This window comes from Tamandua tetradactyla, chromosome 18 (assembly GCF_023851605.1).
Source record: "Tamandua tetradactyla isolate mTamTet1 chromosome 18, mTamTet1.pri, whole genome shotgun sequence".
Taxonomy (NCBI): domain Eukaryota; kingdom Metazoa; phylum Chordata; class Mammalia; order Pilosa; family Myrmecophagidae; genus Tamandua; species Tamandua tetradactyla.
This window is the reverse complement of record NC_135344.1, coordinates 52,847,727-52,869,826: the sequence shown is the minus strand read 5'-3', so window position 1 is coordinate 52,869,826 and position 22,100 is coordinate 52,847,727. Positions and strand designations below refer to the sequence as shown.

General features: G+C 34.8%; 1 long non-coding RNA gene across 2 annotated transcripts in view; it reads right to left on the bottom strand.

Moving 5' to 3' along the window:
• The window catches only part of LOC143662653 (uncharacterized), a 29,339-nt gene extending 21,342 nt beyond the window's left edge, over positions 1-7,997 (bottom strand). Inside the window, exons 1-3 of one of the 2 annotated variants that reach the window (XR_013165516.1) lie at positions 7,692-7,997; positions 3,399-3,526; positions 2,954-3,002 (exon numbers count right to left, since the gene is read on the bottom strand). This is a non-coding gene — a long non-coding RNA (uncharacterized LOC143662653). The remainder of the gene's footprint in view (positions 1-2,953; positions 3,003-3,398; positions 3,527-7,691) is intronic. The other variant, XR_013165517.1, reaches the window with a different exon arrangement.
• Positions 7,998-22,100: the final 14,103 nt, after the last annotated feature.

Here is a 22,100-nt window from a genome sequence, read left to right as displayed (position 1 = left end):
GTCTTAATATTCTTACTGGAGTCCCCTTAGACAGAATGAATACAGAGGGAAAAAAGAAAGACATGGAAGCAAGTAGCTGAAAGCAACAAAACACATAAGAAAAGGGAGACACCTACAGATGCTGCCATGTTCAGAGGAGCCAAGGATCTCTGGCAGCCAGTCTTCGGGAAGAAAGCATTGCCTTGATGCCTTGACTTGGACATTTTTCTCAGCTGCAAACTTGTAAGCTGATAAATTTCCATTGTTTAGCCACCCATTTCATGGTATCTGCTTTCAGCAGCCTAAGACACTAAATCATTACTCATCAGAAATGAAAAATGTCAAGGCTCAGTGAGAAAGATGAAAGGTAAAAGATATTCTCACATACTACAAGCAATAGTAACATTGGTGTAATCTTTTCTGGAAAATATTTCCCAACATTCAACAAAAGCTCACAATAGCCTAACATTTTGACATTTTATTTATAATAATGTATTCTAATGAAACAATCTGACTTACAGGAAAAAGATACAGAGCATTATATTAATCAACAGTTGGAGATATCCCATGTATTCATTGAAAGGAGAGGAATTTTATAAATGTTTGGTGTATTAATATGTCTGAATATTTAAGTAATTACAAATTAAATCTACCAGGAATTTTTAATAAAAAGCTTGCTTCTGCTAGAATGGCAAGGGAAAGAAAAATATAATTCAAAATTATAGTCAAAATTATATATATGTATATGCAGAAAGATATAAAGTACTTAAAACATACAGAAAAATGAGACAAAATATTAAGATCACGAATAATTCTAGACTATTAATGTTCACTTATGCAATCTGCATATCATAATTTACAACTTGAACAAAAAATTAAAAGTTAGCGATAATAAAAATATTAGCATATTTTTAATCCTAACAGAACCATTTTGAATAAACCAGGATTGGGATAAGAATCCATGGACAGAAAGAAGCGCATTCTTTCTCTGTTGGAACTCAACATGTCGCACTGTGGTAGGAAGAGCTGGTGAAGTCTTTCTACTCAGTGTTTCTCTGAATTACAGATTGCAGAGAAGAAGAGCAACATAATATCCTCTAGAACAATTTATTAGGAGGAAAAGGACCTGTGGCCTAACCTCTGCCTCAAATGGTTAGAGTAAAGGTAGCCCCGATGAAGGTGGCGGGTGATTCAGCCAGGGCCACGTCTTTCTCCAAGATTCAGCAAATTTCCAGCTCCAGCCATGAGCAGCAGAATGAAGATTTTTAGCAGAGCCTTACCTCTGTGGCACTACCTAAGTGTTGGTTGAGTTGTTCATGGTGATGGCATTAAAAATTATATCACTTCAGAAATTTGAAATTTGGGGGAACTTAACTTTGTGCAGTCTTTATTTTCCTAATTATTAAGCTGAACATATCCCATAATGAGCTCTTGCCTTATCTGATAGAAGTGAAACCCAAACTTATCCACCGAAGTTGAGAAGAATCCTCAATTTCTATCAACTGTTGTCCTTTCCACAGATGGTCCAATGACTTGCTCTTTGCTGTGTGGCTACAGCTGCCTGCCCGTGGGCTACCTGCGGTGCGCATCCCATGCTTTATAGCAAGTATTAGTTTTGAACTTGGTTGCTGAATTTTTTATATCATCCTAAATAGTCATGGCTGATGAAGCCTCATTGGAATTATAAAGCAGAATGCCCATTAGTTATTCTACAGAAAATATAGCAGGTGTTTAATCTGATGCCAAGGGCATATTCAAAGCTATTATATATCCTCCATGGTTACTGTCCTTCATGAAAAGAGAATAAATTTTGCCTTTGGCAGGGAATCTAAAATTTTATATAAACTGTATTCTAATCAGATGTGTAGGAGTCATATTTTTAAAAACTGTCTTAAATGATATAACCAGAGTGCTAAATATATATATTAAAGTTTCGAACTATTGTTCATGAAAAATTTTCCTATTCTAGACTGTAAAACTGTGAGGAGGACAGAAGTACTTCCATAGATTGTTGGTGACTTTGAGACAAAAGCCAGAGAGCCTTGCCAGTTGGCCCAGGAACAGACACAGGACAAATTGTCCAGACAGCTCCTTCTCCAGGTGCTTTTGTTTGCCCACCACCCCCAAGGCAGTGGTTAGATTCCACCAAAATAGGTAAGCCTGTACATCTTGGTGCACTTGGTTTCTGAAAAACAAAGATTTTTTCTCTTCTAGTTTTCTGTCTTCCCCAACCTCTGCCTTCCACCCCTGGTGACCACAGCATTAGAAGGATCTTACTTCGCTCATCGACCCCAAACCCCAACCCCACAAGGCAAAGAACCACAGCTGGGACTCAGAAGAGCAAAGCTCAGGGTCTCCAGTGCCAAAACACTTGAGGTCTGTGGGGCAACTCAGAATTCTTGGGGTGTGGGAGGGTTTTACAGACACATCAGGGGGTTCCAGGGTGACAAATAGCTTTCGACTCTTAGGAGACTTAGTTTAAGTTCATTAACACAAATTGTTACAAGTTGACTCTTACAAGAATCTCAAATGCCTGTGTCTATTTATCCCCACCATTGCCCAATACTACCCTAGCAAAAATCTTTAATGAGAAAGAAAATGAAATATAAGAAAATCAGAAAACCCTATTCATATCTTTAACCCAAATGAGGCTCATGCTTAGAGAAATGTGCCAATAGTCACAGGACATAAAGCTAAGCAATTTTATCCAACTTGGATTTGAGATGAGGCCTCCAAAAGTAGATTGCTTTATGCATCTTCCTACAGATCTCCAAAATAAATTGCCTTGGTGATGTTTTAATAAAATCTTTCATCTGATTTGATCAGTTAGAAGCTTTCTTGAAAACAAACATGAAAATACCTATGAATGATACCCCCACATCTTCGAACAATGAGGAATTTTTAAATATGCAGTTGTAGAATTGTAAAGAAACTGTGTACCCTGTATTTGCTACCAGGATCTCTACAGTCTTACCCAGAGCTCTTCTACGCCACCTAGTTTCCGATGTCTCTATCAGCAGGCACTGTCAACAATATAATAGCTGAAATTAATCTTTAAATTGGCATGTGATTAAGAGAGAATTCAGTAACACCAAAGGCAATTTAGAACGGCTTATAATGTAATCTTTATTAGAATATGGCAAATTCAGACTTCTTTGATAATATTTGGAAGTTTGGCAAGTTAATCCACCAGGGAGTTTAAGGCAGCCCTGGGAAGGAGAATAATCAAAAGTATTTGGACTGTTGGCTGCACCCCAATTTCCATATGACTAAGATCTATGATCCATTCTTTAACCTCTCAGTTAGTGTAACTATTAGATAATAAACTCATCTAAGGAATGATAGTGGAGGTGCCACACACATTTTAGATTGTTACAAGAACAGTGGCTAGTGTGGAAGGTAGAGAGATTCTCACTCACCTGTACTCTGTCCCCTTCTCCTCTGTGTCAGACCCCTGGAGAACATGGATTAATACAGAAGTAGAGCAGATTCTATATGGCAAAGTACTTATAAGCATCTTAGCAGTTGGGCTATGCAGGTCTGTGCCCTAGGAAAGGATCAAAACAAAGGTAGAATGGAGAGGAATCTTCTATTTCAATCTCTGCAGTGAGCAGAGAGAAACACCACAGCCAGGGACAAACCGAGCCAAAAGGACCGTGCCTAGGAGTAAACTCCCCCCTCTCAGTTGGCCAAGACTCCAGGGACTACTATGGCACAAGCTAAATTGAGACTTGCTGCTTTGTCAAGAGTTCCTATGCCCTAATTGTATCTTTGAGACTCCATCTTTCATACAAATATGGCTTATACCTACAAGAGAATTAATTCATGGTTCAATTTTGTTTTTTAAATTTTTATCTTTGTCTATTATTTCTGGATCTTTGCACACTTTGATGTGTCCTTTCAGTTTAAGGTAAGGTAAACTATTTTTGTCATCTCTTAAAACAGCCCTCACTCTACAAGAATCTACGAAATTTTACAGAAGCAAGAAACGCACAGCATTAGGAAAATATGGATCTTCTATAGAAGTATCATCGATATCCCAATATGTACAGAGAATGTAATTTGAGCTGAGTGTTGTGAACGTAAAATATAACAGATCCCTTCCCTCAAAGGGCCTATGATCTCTGTGAGGGAATCAGGCTAATAGGCAAATGAAACAATTAGAAAACAATTAAGTACGTAACTATTTTGTACTGACTAAATAATAAGCACATTGGGAGCAGAGGGATCTGAGATAACCTGCATAATTTCTCTGCACTGGCGAATTTACAAGTAACTTGGAAGTAGCTAAGGTAATGAAAAGCAGATAGCATGCTCCTGCAGAGCCCACCAGGGGTTGAGCGGGGGGATTAAATAGTTGTCTAGAGATCAAGATAGTACCATTACCTCAAATAAAATGTGGCTTCATGAAAGGCAGGGATAGGGAGTGCTCTTATTTGATTTTCTGTCTTTTTTTTTCCCTTTTACTTCCATCTGCTCTGACCCTTCACATCTCTGAAGATCTTTTATTTCTCCTGCCTGTACAATAGGATCTTTCTCTACATTCTCTCTTATGTGTCAATCCCTATTCTGAACTCATAATTTGAAACTGATTTTATTATGACTATTTACATTTATACATCTAATTAATGATTCTGAAAACTGAGTACAATCATATTTTTCTGTCATGTTCAAATATATCTTCATTTTTATGGAGGTTTGTACTTATTTTTTCCCAACATATTGCTCAAAAGTTTTCTCTGCTTTTTATACTGTTGAGTGGATTTTGGTTTGCTGCTTATATTCTTGGAGACTTCTTTACATTTTGATTTTTGTCAGGCATGGAATCTATTCTTCAGTGCACTCATAGATGGAAAAGAACCAGAGTGCATAGAGATTAAAACGATTAGAAGAGAACAGCAGAGTAGACTATCTTCTTTTGAAATCTATGTTCTGGTAGCCAGCCATTTTATTGATGCCAGATTTAATGTACTTAAAATACAGTTACAATAGAAACAGAAGTCAAATAAAAAGGGATGTTCTTTGAATGACAGAGGCAGAAACTTTTCAATAAATAAGACTTGAAAACAGTATCAGACTTTTCCAATACTTCCAAAAGTTTGTTTAAAATATGTGAAATATTCTATTTAATATCAAAAATACCTCTCCAAAACTACTTTAAAGGTGGAAAAAATGATGATGTTACATGTGTGATTTCTTTAAAGAGCAAAGAATGCTACTGGATTCATAAGTCATTACTTCCATCCAGAAAATTGTTAAGCAACATGTACTAACACTAAACAATGTGCTGGTTCCTTAAAGGCACAAAAAATGAATCCTAATTTCACATGTTTTTTTTTTGTCAATTAACCTATTTATCAGTGATTAGCAACTAATTTTCAAACATTCCAAATGCAGGGCATATCCCCTCAGGTTTAAAAATTCATTAAAGTTCCCATGTGTCAGATGGCACGATGTAAGAAATGTTTGAAGTACACAACAGTTAAAACTCTTAAACATATAATAGTTTACTTGACCGTGTGTATGTGTGCATGCGTGCGTGTATTTGTTTATGTCAGAGCACCACAAAATGCTGGCTACATAACATCCATGTGGAATATCTTGAATTTCTAAAAACATAAATAAATAGATCAGAGTTTTGACAGTCTCATATTCTAATTCTTACAGACCCCAGGACCTTTCACTTGATTCTCCAAAGCTACAAGACAAAACTGCATTTCAGACTGATTGTAGAAGCTCAGAATGATGTAGAAACCAAGCATTTCAAAATTTTTCTTCAAAGACCAATTGAATTATTTGCCTAAGAACAGAAAACCTTTTTTAAAAAAGTGTTCTTACAAGCACCCTCGGTAAGAGCAAGATTTTCAGTTAAGAAAGCAACCATAAAAATACTGTATTTCAAATTTAATTTGGCATTTATAGGCTAGATTTTAAATATGAACAGTAATTCATATGAATCAACACTGATTATATTCACTAAAACTAATATACTCTTCGTCTACATGTGGCAATCTACAAATTACCTCAATTATCCAGTTAAAAATATTGTTCATCCAAACCTAATTCTATGATTTATTTGACTTCTTTAAGATTGCATTTTTCATCCATCCCCTTTTGTCCATTAACTAACATAGTTTGCTTTTTATTATTACTGGCTGAAAATTCTCCTCCAAATTTAGAATATGTTCAATCACCTTAAATCTTCTGCCTCCCTTGATTAAAGCTGTAATTAGATATTAAAAATTGCCTTGGCTATGGGTGAGCCAATCTGAATTTGAAGAAGAAAGTTTCTTCATTGATAACTAGACATAATTTTGCAAAATAATAACAATAATAATAATAATAATAATAATGAAAACCTTTGTACTTAAGTCTAAGATCTACCAGTCACTGTATATTGATATATTCATGTTATTGTTATGACAAGCCTGTGCAATGGATTTTATTATGCCTATTTTAAAGATGAAACTGAAGCTTAGAGAGCCTAATGAGCTTATCAAGAGTCACACAGTTAGTAATTTGAAGAGGAAAAATTGAAAGTCTGATCTAATTCCCAAAAGGCCAGGTGACAACCATGAGCAGCATCTCTTTAGACAAGTTAGTGGGCAGAAATTTCTAGAACCATGATGTCTGTTTGAACTTGTACTTTATAAATATGTGGCAAATGTCATAACTTACATTAAAGAAAGCTTCATTAGTTTTGTTTTCAAGGAAAAATTACAAGTGATATCATTGTCTGGTTGAAAAATAGAATAGAGCATCCACATAAAAATGACTTTATGTCAAATCATAAGCATATATAGGTCAGAGGGAAATATAAGTGTTGTTTTCAAATGGCTACTAAAGAAATTAGTAGAAAGCCTGTGGAAGGACTTGACAGGAGTTTTAAAAAGAGGAACTAAAAGGTAGTAAATTAGAAGGTTAAATTTATTAAAATTATTTCCTAGTTCATAATCATTTTAAAATATAAGCCATTGATTAAAAAAAAACAGGATATTAAAGAGTATTGCCAATTAAGTGTTGCTTAAATCATCATCCAATTATAATACTGAACCCATTGATAGTATTAAACTAAAAAATAACTGACATGAGCCTGATGCAGAATGCAACTATCTTTTTCTTTTGGTGATTTAGCAAAACTATATTTGGAAAAAAAATTACATTTTATAAACCCAGCCCGTCAAATATCCTGAAACCACCATCTAATCTTACAGTATGACCTCATATGATACAAAAGCAACTCCAATCTATGCTATTGTAAAAATTTAGAAAACCAGATCATAAAATGTTACTTTGTAAATATTGGTCACATCTCATGAAAACCATTTTGGTAAGATACATATGTTTTTGTTAGAGTACAATAAAATCTCAATTTGGAATTACATCTAATCATAGTTGGACATAGAATTCGATAGTTTTATTATTAATATGATCTCATGATTCATTTCAACACAGAAAAAAAAATGAAAATGAGTTTTAAACCAAAAGCAAACAGAAACCAAAACAACAGCAACAACAAAAACAACCCAAATAAAGCAAATCCTTTTATTTCAATAGAATTCTTCTATCTAATTTCACCACACCATAGTGGCTCGTGACCCTCATGAAAAATTTCTAGGTAATTTCATCAAGAAAAGCTACCCAGCAAGATATTATAGCTTCCTAGGATTCCTCAAAGACTCTTAACTTATTTTTTAAAAATTAACTAGTACATTTCCATTTGTCCAAGATGGTGGCGTGAGATGCTCCAGGGTTCCGTTCACCTATAGAACGCTTGACCAACCGGAAAAAACTGACAGAGCCGCGTGTTCCTTAAAGGATCGCAGTCATCAGGTTAAGTGTTGAAACAAGAAAGCACAATTTAAAACCTGCAGGAGAAGTTAGAGTCACCCTTGTCATGCTCTCTCTTCTCTTCCCTTAGTGGTATGGAGCCAGACTCTTCCTGCTGTGGCTCCCTAGCTGTGTTCCGGAGCAGAGTAAACAAACCCTGTGTGCATACTGGGATCCCTGTATGTTGGTGCCAAACTACTGGGTGGCAGTCTGAAAGACTGAAAGACTGAACCAGGACACATCTCTGCGTCTCACCCTAACAGAACTTGCCCTGCAGGCAGAAGAAGCTTTGGATAGCTAAACTAGTATAAGAAACAATTAAATCAAAGTAACTTGGAACAAAGAAAGGATTACTGGCTTTAAGATATACAATAGAGCACCTGGGAGGGCAGAAGCATATTAGAGTCCTGTATATGAGGGAATCCCTGAGGCCCTCAACCCATGCCCAAGACAAGAGCCAGACTGAGGAAAGTAGGAGAGGGCACCAGCTTTCACCTTGGGCTGAAAGACAGCCCTCCTTGGAGTAGGAGGGCTAAACTCTGAAAAAGAGCACTTGCCTACACAAAGTCAATTTGGAAAGACTATAAAAGGTGTTTCGTGCATTGGTTTGTTTGTTTACTAACTAGAAACAAATTTAAAGAACTGAGAGCTCAGGGATTAAATCCCAGAGTTAACACATTAGAATTTTAAAATGTTCCCTGTGCCTGCCCATGCAAAAAAAAAAAAAAAAAAAAAAAGGAGGAAAATATTAAAATGTACGTTGTGCAACTAGAGTACAGACACAGGAAATGACCTATCCAAAGGAAATTACAAAACTTCAGAAACCATATAAAGAAGATCAGACTTTGAACATACCAAATTAATTTAAAAATAAAATGCATTTCAAGGTACTCAAGGAGATAAAACAAAACATGGAGAAAGAAATAAAGGATATCAGAAAATGATGGACAAACAGTATAAGAATCTCCGTAAAAAAATAGAAATTTTTTAAAAGATCCAAACAGAAATATTGGACTTGAAAACCACAGTCATTGAAATAAAAAAGTCACGAAAGTATCTCAACAGCAGATTATTTTTGATAGAAGAAATAAAATTAAAAAACAAACCAACAGTGAACTTGAAGACAAGATGATTCTAATGATGCAGGCTGAAGAGGAGAAAGAAAAAAGAATGGGAAAAAGGGAACAGAGTCTAAGAGACCTGTGGAGTGTCATCAGGCCAAAATCCAGAATTACTGAATGAGAATCTCTTATAAAGGGTTCTAGGAATTTGCTAGCTTAAATATAATTGCAAATGTGATTCTGATGCTCATCCCTGGCTAAGAATTATGTTTTGGGGTTATCGATGTATTTGGAGATTTGAGAAAGCGATAAGTCATTTCTCTCATGAATATCATGGTTCAAGTGTAGGAGTTAGTAATATATATGTATATATACTTCAAAATTAGAACTTAAAGTTTCTAAAGATTAAAGTAGACAATAACAACCCTGACAGTATCTCTCTTTATTAGCAGCGTGGATAGTTTTCCACCTGGATTTCTATGCAGGCAGAAGAGTTGGTTATGATTTCTTTGCAAGTTGTGGATTGGCTTTAATAAGCAAAAACTCATCTTTTGGGAGTAAATGTCAAAGGATTTTACCTTAGTTTCTCTTTGCTTTTGGAACAACGTAAGTAGAAGAGTAACATCAGTATCTGGTTTCCCAAGAAGCAGTTTTTTGTGTTTGCAAAAGTCATGAGTGCAGTAAAAATAATAATGCTGTGCCATTTTCCAAAGACGTTATTAAATTATGTCAAATATGGAAAATATAAAGTTTCCAATAAAATTTTATGTAATCTTATGCAATAATAGGCATTATTATTTTAAATGCACTACTAAAAAATACCACTCAAGTAGCTTTCATTTAACCACTAATCATGGTTATAAATATTTTTTGTGGAAGAAATCGCAAAGTGCATGTTCCATTTTGCAATTTTTGCTATATTGAACTCATTTTCTTCCTTTAAATGTAATTTTGACTTTAAAAATGTCCTTTCTTCTATTTCTACACATTTAAACCTTAAAACTCAGTCTGAAGCCCATGGCTGCTTGTTCTTAACTCTCACCTTGTGTCTCTACACAGAAAATTCATCTTGACTTTTCAGGCATTTTTCCCTCTTTCAAAATTTGTCTATTTCTTTTCACTGACCCTCAGTGATTTCTCCAGGGCTCTCTCAGGTCATCTTCTGGTGTCTAATCTTATGAGTCACCTCAAGAACTATGAATTTGTGTGTTTCTAAGTGAAGGAATCCTTTCAGTCCTTTTGTCCTGATTCTTTTCAATCACAGTAGGGCTTATCCTTTCAATTTCTTTCTTCTTCTGAGTATTCACTCCTGACCCCTTCCATGGAGTTTCAATCCACAGAGAGATCTTCATTCTCTGAGTTCTATTGTTCTTAAAATCCCTGTCTCACTGGTTAGCTCTTAGCTGGTCTTCACTTATTTTTTCCAGGTCTTTAGGCGCAAAGAAGCCATCTTATATTTTGGTCACCCTTATAGTGTTTAGCATAGCTCTGACTTAGAGATCCCATAAATGCTAGATGGTTGTTGATTGCTTGAATTATCTTGTAAATTATTATTATCTACACTTGCATAGTAGTTACTCATAACTACTTAAGATGGGTATAAATTTACAGATGCATATTTTAATTGATATAGAGGAAAACTTACTTTAAAAGGGAATATCTATGGTCAGCTACATCATAAAGGAATGAGCTATTTCCACCTGTTTTAGGTAGGTGTGAAATGCTATTTGATAAGAGTATTGAAAATTTAATACTTGGACAGGGCAATGCCCCAGGGGTAATCAAATGGGCTGTAAAACTACTCCTATTTCTATGCATCTATAACATATACTAAATTTTCTATAAACCACTACATAAATGTTCTCTTTTAATTTTTAGTATTTACTTTATAGATAAAATTTCTTTTGATCATCAAACCCAGTCCCAATCCTTCCTCATCATCCACAAATTTGTATCTATAACCTACTCTTCAGAGTCTTTTATTCAGTTTTAATTTTAGGCAATGATATATGACCTTATAATTTATTTTGAAGTATTGAAAGAGGACATGGTGAGGAAGGGGATGTTTAAAAGTAAACTCCAGAATGGAATTTTGTGTTCATTTTGTTTCCTTTTAATTAGAGTTTCTTATTGATAAATAAAAATCAGTAGTACTGAGGGCAATGAAAAAATGTCAACTAACTGAATGTTGGCATAGCATTGTTATGGAAAGACATGTTTTTCTATGATCTGCATTTGGATGTAGATATTGTAATATTTCCTATCTACTCCGGAATATTGACAATTACTATTTGGGGGACTCTAAGAATTTCATCTGAGTATCAGTTTCAGTGACAGTTTTGGATCAAAACCCTTGTTATATATTATTTCATTAAGAGCCTTCGTGAAGTTCCAGGTTTAAGAAATTAACAAAAGTGTGATTGTGCAAAAGCTGTGGATTCAAACCTGTGCTCTGTTATTAAATTGCCTGGCCCAATTGAGGTGACTTAAATTTCACTGAGATTTTTAAAAATCATTTAATCTAGATGAAAAGAGAATGGGTGAGAGTTAAATAGTAAAAGTCAAATGTTAGATATGGCTATTCTGTCCCAAATGATATGACCCTGTACATAAAAAGAAAAAGTAAGACAATGATTAAAAGTTGCTCAATAGTTCACTAAATTAATGTTTTAGCCATTAATCCATATAATTATAGAAAAACAACACACACACATCCAATTAGAAGAAAATGATATAAAATCAGGAACAAAAAAGGGTTTCCTCAAATCATATCGTTTATGACAACAAAATCTTTTGGCAGTCTATGAAAAGCTCAGTAAATTTCTTGAACCATAAACAATGACATATTAACTTCAAAACAATCACTGTATTTTTTACTGGAAATAAATGAAGCTAGTGAGAGTCAAAATATAAGGAAACAATTTATGAGAGTCTGCAATGTTTTTTAAATACTTTTACAGCACATACACGAAAAATAGTCTACATGCAGAATAAGATGACATTGAGAACCATTTAATAAATTGATTAATTAATCAATTAATTTGTTTATTTACCCCACTGCCCCTCCTTGTTCTCCCACATTGTGTTTAAGCTCTGGAGTTAGCAGAAGTGATTCTAATAATCTCCAACGTCCCTGCTTGGTCACGTGTAAATTTGAGTTTCTTATTTAATTTATCAACATATGGTACACACTTTTATTATCATTCAATGCATTTTGTTGGCAAATATACGATGTAAATAAGTACCATAACCTTAAGCAACTGAGAATGTGGCAGGATAATAGTAAATGTGCAAGTAGCAGCAATATAATAAAAAGTGAGGAGACTCAGAGAAGGATCTATGAGTATATTCTAATGTAACATCTTAGAGAAAATAGAATGCTTGTGGTGTAGATATTATTTTACTTCTACTCTATACTTCTCTTATTTTTTTTTTACTTGAAGTATTTTATCCTTTTCCTCACATGAACAGCTGAATACAACAAAAATCTCTTCAAACCTTATGTGGTGTTTTACATATTGTTGTTTGGTGAAATATAATCTCATTAATCATCTCACCCAAATTCTCCAAATATGACATATTGAAAATTTCTAACCTTGGTTAGAAAGTCCCTGTGGGTTTTATGTGTCAACACACAGAAATATATACTTTTATCATTAAATGATTTAGATTTTTGGCCATTAGTAATAACACCAAAAACTTAAAGCCAAAATGTTTATTAGCAATCGAGAATCAGAACTGAAATTAACCAGCTTCTTCAGTGTTCTCAATAAGTTACTTTATAACTATTATTATGGAATCTACTCAGTTTAGGATTCTAAGATTTAAATTCTATCTCCACGATTTGCTAGCTTTGGATGTTAATGCAAGTCAATAACTTTTTGCCTCTATATTCATATCTGAAACACCAATCTCATAAATTTGCCATGAGGAACAAAATAATAGCTGAAAACCACTTTAAAAAGTTCTTGGCACATAACAAGTACTTAAAAGTTCTGGCTCTTAAAATTACTATTATTATTGTCACTATTATTATTATTACCTAATGACCATGTTGTCTGTAGTGAATGTTTGGCTTATCTCCACCTAAGAAACCTGATACCCTCACAAAATTCTGGATTGATAGAGAGATTTTCCACTCAAAACATTGAGCTACTAATCAACATTTGATGTGACTTCTAATTTAACTTACTCCTATACATTTTAGATTGAAAGTACCCCTTCTTGTCTGGGGCTTTTAATATTAGCATCCTAGCCAGCTATCTTATCTTTGCTATACAAAAAGGTACACAGACTCTTTTCATCATGTCCATCCTAAACTGATGTCAATTAACCAAATCCTTTTTCCCATTCCATAAAGATTCTATTTTCCCTTGCCCAGTCTTCCATTTGATTAAACCCACTTGTTAATTCCCTACTCTTTGCTCTTCCACATCCAGTTGCTGTTAAGTTCCAAATATAATTCACATCAATAAAATTTACGCATAAACATATGCACTCATGCACACACAGCAATCATTGCTTGTTCATCACAGACATGAAGATAATTTTTCATTACTGAGTAAATCTAGGGAAATTTGTACCAACAGGAATAATTAAGAAATTTTGTTGGTAGCTTACGCTGTCTTATGTATCCACATTGCAACATAGTCACAAAGCCTGAAGTTTTATTTATTTTAAAAAATCACAACATTCAAGGGAAGGATCTCAATTTTACATGAGTGTCATTCTGCTGAACAATTTCAATTTTCTCATTGCACTGGGAGAGAAGAATCATGATAATACAATTTAACATGAGACTGCCATGGCCTATTTCACTTGTAAACTCATCCTCATCATCTTTTCCATATTCATTATAGAATAAAAGGAAATAGGATAGTGGTTGGAATTGAACATGCAATTTTTCCAAATCTTCAAAAGCTTGTAAATAAAAACACAACCACAACAAAAAGAGGTGGAACAAAGTCTGTTCTTCCCAGTGGATTCTCTGTAATTGGGGTTGATCATTTTAATGAATGTGTAAAGTTCCAGTTAAGTTTATTTAAAATCTTTAAAACATTTGGTAGAATGATAATTTATGATAATCAAATTGCTAATCATAGAAGAACACAATGTTTTTATCATACACTGTTATACAATCTGTGCTATTACATCCAGCGCAAAGATACAGAGCACATTTGAGCAGCCTGGGTGTATCTGCTTCATTGCAAGATTTCACACATGACAGATTGCAAATTATTATTGTGCATCTCTGCCATATTATCAACTAACATTATTTTATAGTAACCACCTCAGTAAGGAGATTTGCCTAGGTCTTCATAAAAAATGGACTTCAGAAACAAAATAAAGCAAAACTACTCATTAAAGTATTTTTTAAACTAGAAGGCATCACATCATGACTAATATTTTAGTTATAAACCTTAGGATGCCTAGTCTTTATAGAAGTGTATATCTAACATATATCTATATGTTGCTTTAATCTCAAATTCAAAGCAAAATTAAAATTCATGTCCAAATATTTTTCCTTGAAGGGAACTGGGTGAATGCCACTCATATCAGATTCTAAGCTGCTCGAATCAAGACCTTAGGCTCACATAAATTCAATTATTTTTGATGTCCCAGTAATGTATATTTATTTACAGAGACTAAATTTCTTGCATTAAAACTAAATATGCTTAACAAGTATTCTATGCAGGAAATTAAAAATAAAAGTTTGCTTTTTACATCAACTCATTTCCAAGTCAGAAGTATAAAAATACTGACATAGAAAAAGCAAAGTGATTTGTTGGTTACAGATAAGCTCTTAAAAGAGTTTGTGCGGAAACTCATTACAATGAGTCTGCTCAATTTTAATAATCTTTTCAGTGATACTTACTGCCCCCTGGTGTCTCATCACAGAAAGAGACCATGGCTTTCCTTTGGAAATTTAGATTAATACCTTCAAGTGATTGAAATGAATAAAGGGAAAGATATATTCATTAAGACTTAGAAATTGTATACATCCTTCTCCTCCCACTGCTACATATGGGGTATATTATTTGCATATCTAACTTCTAATACGACTCTATTCAACCTGCCTATTGTGCTCGCTGATTTTGTGTTCCCAGTTGATTTTCTAATATCCTCCCTTTGACCCAATCGATTAGCTTTATGTTATAAATTCAAAGCTAATGAAAACATAATTAGAGGAGACCACTTCAAGTGTGAAGAGCTTAATGTTTTAGGGCAATTGAAAAAGATTTATTCCCTAAATTAGAAGTATGTTCTCAAGGCAAGTGGGCGTTTTCTGGCCTTTCATTTTTGACAGCCTTTTGAACATTACCCTTTATTGAAATATTTACAGTATGTGACTGGCACATTTTCACATGACTAATAAGTAGCTCAACATATGAATTTGTTAATAATCACATAATAATTCATTTCATGCTTAACATATTTCACAAAAATATACGTGATTATGTATGTGATTGGTACATTTTCACATGGCTAGTAAGTGCCTCAACATATGAATTTGTTAATAAACATAATAATTCATTTCATATTTTAACATATTTCAAAAAAATAAGCAATTGGATGATTCCCTTTTGATCGTGTATGCCATTTTTTACTTTGAGCAGGTTGAGATGAAAATTAAATTTGCTTTTTAGAAGTTATGTGTGGCTTAATAAGCAATTTGTTTTATCAACACTGATTAATCTGTGAAATGGTTTCAACTACACCAAAGAGTTGCAGTTAAGGGGAAAGTGTCCTTCAAGTTCGGGCCACAAGACTACACTGTAGGAGACAGAGAAGTGTAAAGAATCACTTCTGACAGTTTCTATAACTAGGGCCCAGAAAGAATACATACAGCAAATAATATTCCATCAAGGCTTCAGAAGATTAGGGTCACCAGTTTTAAGATTGAGAATATAATCTCTTATTCTCTCTTCATTTTGACTCACTAACCATAAGAACTGTGTTACATTAGTTAAGTGGAAAATAATAGTTTATATTGATGATGGTCTCTGAGATTATAATACTTTTAATTAGTCTAAGCTATTACACTTGACAATCCTATGAAAACAGGTTTCACAAACATTGAAAAGAACCCAAATCTCATCTCAAAAATATTAAGAATGCATTACTAGTTACTAATTTGCACGTCAAATAATTATTTTCATTTACTTATATTTATCATGGGTTATTGTAAAATACTGCATATTCTGCAAAATGTAAAAAATAATTATTAATAAGTAATTAAATATCAATAACAGGCCACCACTTAGTATGTAAAATCCATTATTTCAAAATGACGTAATTGGTATTCGATTATTATTTTTATTATCATATAGTATATAATAATATACTATTATAATACATAATTATATATATTAATACTGTTATATAGAGAGAATTATCAGGTATTGTAAATAAATGCACTTTAAAGAATTAGAGAATTTTTTTTCTATATCACAGTTAGTATACATAAGTGCCAATATATTAAGAGGCCCAAGACAATTATATTAATAAGCAAAGATTACAATCTAACAAAGGTATGTATTTGAAAACTACTAGATGATTAGGTGTTCTATAATTCAGTTTTCTTCATAGGAAATTATAAGGAGAAATAATCCATATATTCTACGCACAGGTTGCAAATTGTCTGCCTAAAGTTACTTATTGCTCTTGTAATATCTAATTTGAAAAGAGCAGAGAAGAATGATCAAGGAAAAGCCTACAGAGCTTCAGTGCTCACCCCAGGTATCCACATTTGAATGAATGTGGATGGAATGAATGCTTTTTCCTCGAGCACTACTTATTAAGTTTGTTCAATTAACATGTGAAGAGAGAGAAAGAGAGAGAGAGAGAGAGTGTGTGTGTTTATTGAACATTTCTAAGATATTTAAACTGATTAATCTACATATTTTCTTTCAAGTCTGTGTATTAAAATTTATTGCAATATTTTCCTGCATGCAGGGAAAATATGTATCTGTGTTCTTAACTGATTTATTTTCCCTGAAGAAAGGGTTGATAATAAAACAATGGTCTGAAGGTAATCACATGGATTTCTAAAACTAGTTTCAAACTTTGCTGATTTTTCAGAACTTAAGAAATGAAATGCAAAATACTCTTATTATTGGAATTTTGCTTGTGACTCAGTTAAAAATGCTGAGAACTCAGAAGTAGGATCTCAAATGTCTTACTATATAACACATTGTAGGCTAATTCATTATTTTAATCACTACCACAGTCAAAGCCATTTAATTAGTAGAATGATGAAAGAAAGGCATTCTAAACACTGGCTTAGAAATTAGGAATATTGGATTCTAGTATTGCCATAGTTTTTACCAAAGTGTGAAACTTTGATAAATTATTACACCCTCTGACTTTTAGTTTCCTTATCTGTAAATAAAAGAAAGGGCTATATGATTCTTTAAGTTACTTTTCAATTATACATTTCAGTCATGAACTTTGGCTAACTCCCCTAAATGGTCCACCATCCAACCCCTAACCTCATGATTCGACATGCTCTGAATAAATACATTCACTCCTCAGAACAACTATATGAGAATAGCACTATTATCCCCATTTCCCCAAAGAGAAAACTGATTTTCAGAAAGGATAGTAAGAGTTCTTGAAGAAGACACATACAGTAATGGTAGAACTAGGTCTCTATTCATAGCAATGGAAAACAACACTATTTAGTGAGAAAGTAGTTTTCTATCAGAGAGGCTTTTGTTGTAAAGGACCTTTTTTTTTAAGAACAAAGAGAATCACATAGATGAAGCATTACTTTTTGTACATAAATTTGCATTATCTTATATAAAAACAAAAATGTATACAGTAAATTCAGAAAACTGGTCATAGACATGCATTTAAATAGTAAATTAAACCTGTTAATTTTTCACAATAGTAATTCAACAAAACAGTTACAATAAATTCAATTAAGTCAAAAAACAAAAATAAAGGTACTTGGCTTATTTGACTTGTATTTTGGTTGAATTGTTGACAATGGACCAGTGGTTGAGGCAGATTCATTTTAGTTTTCAGGAACACAAGTAAAGACAGAACATTTCTACTGAATGTATGGCCTTTGCTGTCTTATCATATAGAATTTCTCATTATTTAAATTATTTGCCATTTAATGGATTTTCACTTATTGGTAGAATCTGATTACACTAAATAGCAACCAACCTGAAATTTTACCTTTTAAAAAGTCTTTTTTCTTTGCCACTTGACTAATCTTCTCTAAATTTCCACTTCATTTACAGTTCTGTTCTTGGTCATTGAGGATCTTGAAAATGAACTCAAATTCATTATATGCCTCATTATCAATATGACCATTGCGCTATTATTGTCAGCTACTTTCATGACCTTTGATATTTTCAATTCCGTCTTATTAAGAAGAACCTTGGAAAGGCTACAGCCAGATGATTTTGGACCATTTTCTAAGCAGAGACTAATTTTATTCTGATCACCAATATACCCCATGGAACCTCCAATAATAAAAACAGTGAACTTAGAGAGTTTTGCTTTTTCTCTTTTTCTTCAGTGCTAGAAGAAATTAAACAATGCCTCGATATTTAAGGTTTGCTTCTTTGCTTGTTTGCTGTTTGTCATTTTTTTTGTTTCTTCTTCTGGTTTTACATTTGTTTTATCCATAACCCAATGGTGATCACATATATTCAGACAGTACTTTAGAGTTCACTTCAGATTCACCCAGCTCTGCATTCTTATTCTTGCTTTAAATATTCTGTCTATTTCAGTTTTAGTACTTTCGCAAAAAACAAGCACCAGAATTGAATTCCCCCCACTTCATTTAAAAGAAATAATCAGGCCCACGCCCCGCAGCAGCCGACCCGCCCGCCCTCCTTCTCCCTCCTCTTCCCCCTCCTGCTCCGGCTCCTCCGCCACCAGCCTCGACAGCCTTGCCGCCCTCACCTTTCCTCCTCCAGAACAGCTACTGGGGGAGTGGAGACAATACAGAGCAGCTCCCGGAGCCACGACGGAGATCAAAGGGACAGCGTACCCCATCCTGGAATGGCTGACTGTCTGGGAGAACCAGCTCCGGTGAGAACACCGAGGGACGCGGGCTTTCCTGGGTGGGACAGCAAGCGGCCGGAGTCCTTCCCTTCCTCCTTCCCAGGCCAGCTGGCAGAATTGGGCAGGCGGTCCCCTCAGGCCGCGGCGGCTGGTGTCCCCACCACGCGAGGCCCCCCAGACCAACTGAAAGACTTGGGTCAGAAATCCCCAGACTGCGGAGAACGGTGACCAGGGGGTCCCTTCCAAACACGTGACTCCCCAGTCCGCCTGGGAACAGTGCACTCTCCCGGGCTGCGACAGCTGGCGCCCTTCCACCACGCTTGGCGCCCCGGGCCGACTAGGAAATTTGGTCAGGCGCTCTCACGTGCTGCAGCGGCCGGCGACCCTCCCCGCATTCGGACCCCCAGGCCGGCTGGCAGTCTTCCAAGATGCTTCGGATGCCAAACCTCCCCTACGGCGAGAGTTTTCCAGAGTTAAAGGACCCACAGCAACTTTTACTGGTGGATCCCGTAGACAAACGTGTGCCACGAGCGCCACCTACTGGGCAGGATAAGAAAAACAGAACCCAGAGATTTCACAGAAAAATCTTACAACCTGTGGGGTCCATCACTCAGGGAAATCCGACTAAATGCCCAGACGCCAGCAGAAGATAACGGATCACGCTCAGAAAATTGAAAATATGGCCCAGTCAAAGGAACAAACCAATAGTTCAAATGAGATACAGGAGCTGAAACAACTAATGCTGAATATACGAACAGAAATGGAAAACCTCTTCAAAAACGAAATCGATAAATTGAGGGAGGACATGAAGAAGACATGGGCTGAACATAAAGAAGAAATAGAAAAACTGAAAAAACAAATCACAGAGCTTATGGAAGTGAAGGATAAAGTAGAAAAGATGGAAAAAACAATGGATACCTACAATGATAGATTCAAAGAGACAGAAGATAGAATTAGTGATTTGGAGGATGGAATATCTGAATTCCAAAAACAAACAGAAATTATCAGGAAAAGAATGGAAAAATTTGAACAGGGTATCAGGGAACTCAAGGACAATATGAACTGCACAAATATACGGGTTGTGGGTGTCCCAGAAGGAGAAGAGAAGGGAAAAGGAGAAAAACTAATGGAAGAAATTATCACTGAAAATTTCCCAACTCTTATGAAAGACCTAAAATTACAGATCCAAGAAGTGCAGCGCACCCCAAAGAGATTAGACCCAAATAGGCGTTCCCCAAGACACTTATTAGTTAGAATGTCAGAGGTCAAAGAGAAAGAGAGGATCTTGAAAGCAGCAAGAGAAAAACAATCCATCACATACAAGGGAAACCTAATAAGACTATGTGTAGATTTCTCGGCAGAAACCATGGAAGCTAGAAGACATTGGGATGATATATTTAAGTTACTAAAAGAGAAAAACTGCCAACCAAGACTCCTATATCCAGCAAAATTGTCCTTCAAAAATGAGGGAGAAATTAAAACATTCTCAGACAAAAAGTCACTGAGAGAATTTGTGACCAAGAGACCAGCTCTGCAAAAAATACTAAAGGGAGCACTAGAGTCAGATACAAAAAGACAGAAGAGAGAGGTATGGAGAAGAGTGTAGAAAGAAGGAAAGTCAGATATGATATATATAATACAAAAGACAAAATGGTAGAGGAAAATATTATCCAAACAGTAATAACTCTAAATGTTAATGGACAGAATTCCCCAATCAAAAGATATAGACTGGCAGAATGGATTAAAAAACAGGATCCTTCTATATGCTGTCTACAGGAAACGCATCTTAGACCCAAAGATAAATATAGGTTGAAAGTGAGAGGTTGGGAAAAGATATTTCATGCAAATAACAACCAGAAAAGAGCAGGAGTGGCTATACTAATATCCAACAAATTAGACTTCAAATGTAAAACAGTTAAAAGAGACAAAGAAGGACACTATATACTAATAAAAGGAACAATTAAACAAGAAGACATAACAATCATAAATATTTATACACCGAACCAGAATGCCCCAAAATACGTGAGGAATACACTGAAAACACTGAAAAGGGAAATAGACACATCTACCATAATAGTTGGAGACTTCAATTCCCCACTCTCATCAATGGACAGAACATCTAGACAGAGGATCAATAAAGAAATAGAGAATCTGAATATTACTATAAATGAGCTAGACTTAACAGACATCTATAGGACATTACATCCCACAACAGCAGGATACACCTTTTTTTCAAGTGCTCATGGATCATTCTCAAAGATAGACCATATGCTGGGTCACAAAGCAAGTTTAAACAAATTTAAAAAGATTGAAATCATACACAACACTTTCTCGGATCATAAAGGAATGAAGTTGGAAATCAATAATAGGCGGAGTGCCAGAAAATTCACAAACATGGAGGCTCAACAGCACACTCTTAAACAACAAGTGGGTCAAAGAAGTAATTGCAAGAGAAATTAGTAAATATCTCGAGGCGAATGAAAATGAAAACACAACATATCAAAACTTATGGGACACAGCAAAGGCAGTGCTAAGAGGGAAATTTATTGCCCTAAATGCCTTTATCAGAAAAGAAGAAAAGGCAAAAATGCAGGAATTAACTGTCCACTTGGAAGAACTGGAGAAAGAACAGCAAACTAATCCCAAAGCAAGCAAAAGGAAAAAAATAACAAAGATTAGAGCAGAAATAAATGAAATTGAAAACATGAAAACAATAGAGAAAATCAATAAGACCAGAAGTTGGTTCTATGAGAAAATCAACAAGATTGATGGGCCCTTAGCAAGATTGACAAAAAGAAGAAGAGAGAGGATGCAAATAAATAAGATCAGAAATGGAAGAGGAGACATAACTACTGACCTCACAGAAATAAAGGAGGTAATAACAGGATACTATGAACAACTTTACGCTAATAAATACAACAATTTAGATGAAATGGACAGGTTCCTGGAAAGACATGAACAACCAACTTTGACACAAGAAGAAATAGATGACCTCAACAAACCAATCACAAGTAAAGAGATTGAATTAGTCATTCAAAAGCTCCCTAAAAAGAAAAGTCCAGGACCAGACGGCTTCACATGTGAATTCTATCAAACATTCCAGAAGGAATTAGTACCAAATCTCCTCAAACTCTTCAAAAAAATCGAAGTGGAGGGAAAACTACCTAATTCATTCTATGAAGCCAACATCACCCTCATACCAAAACC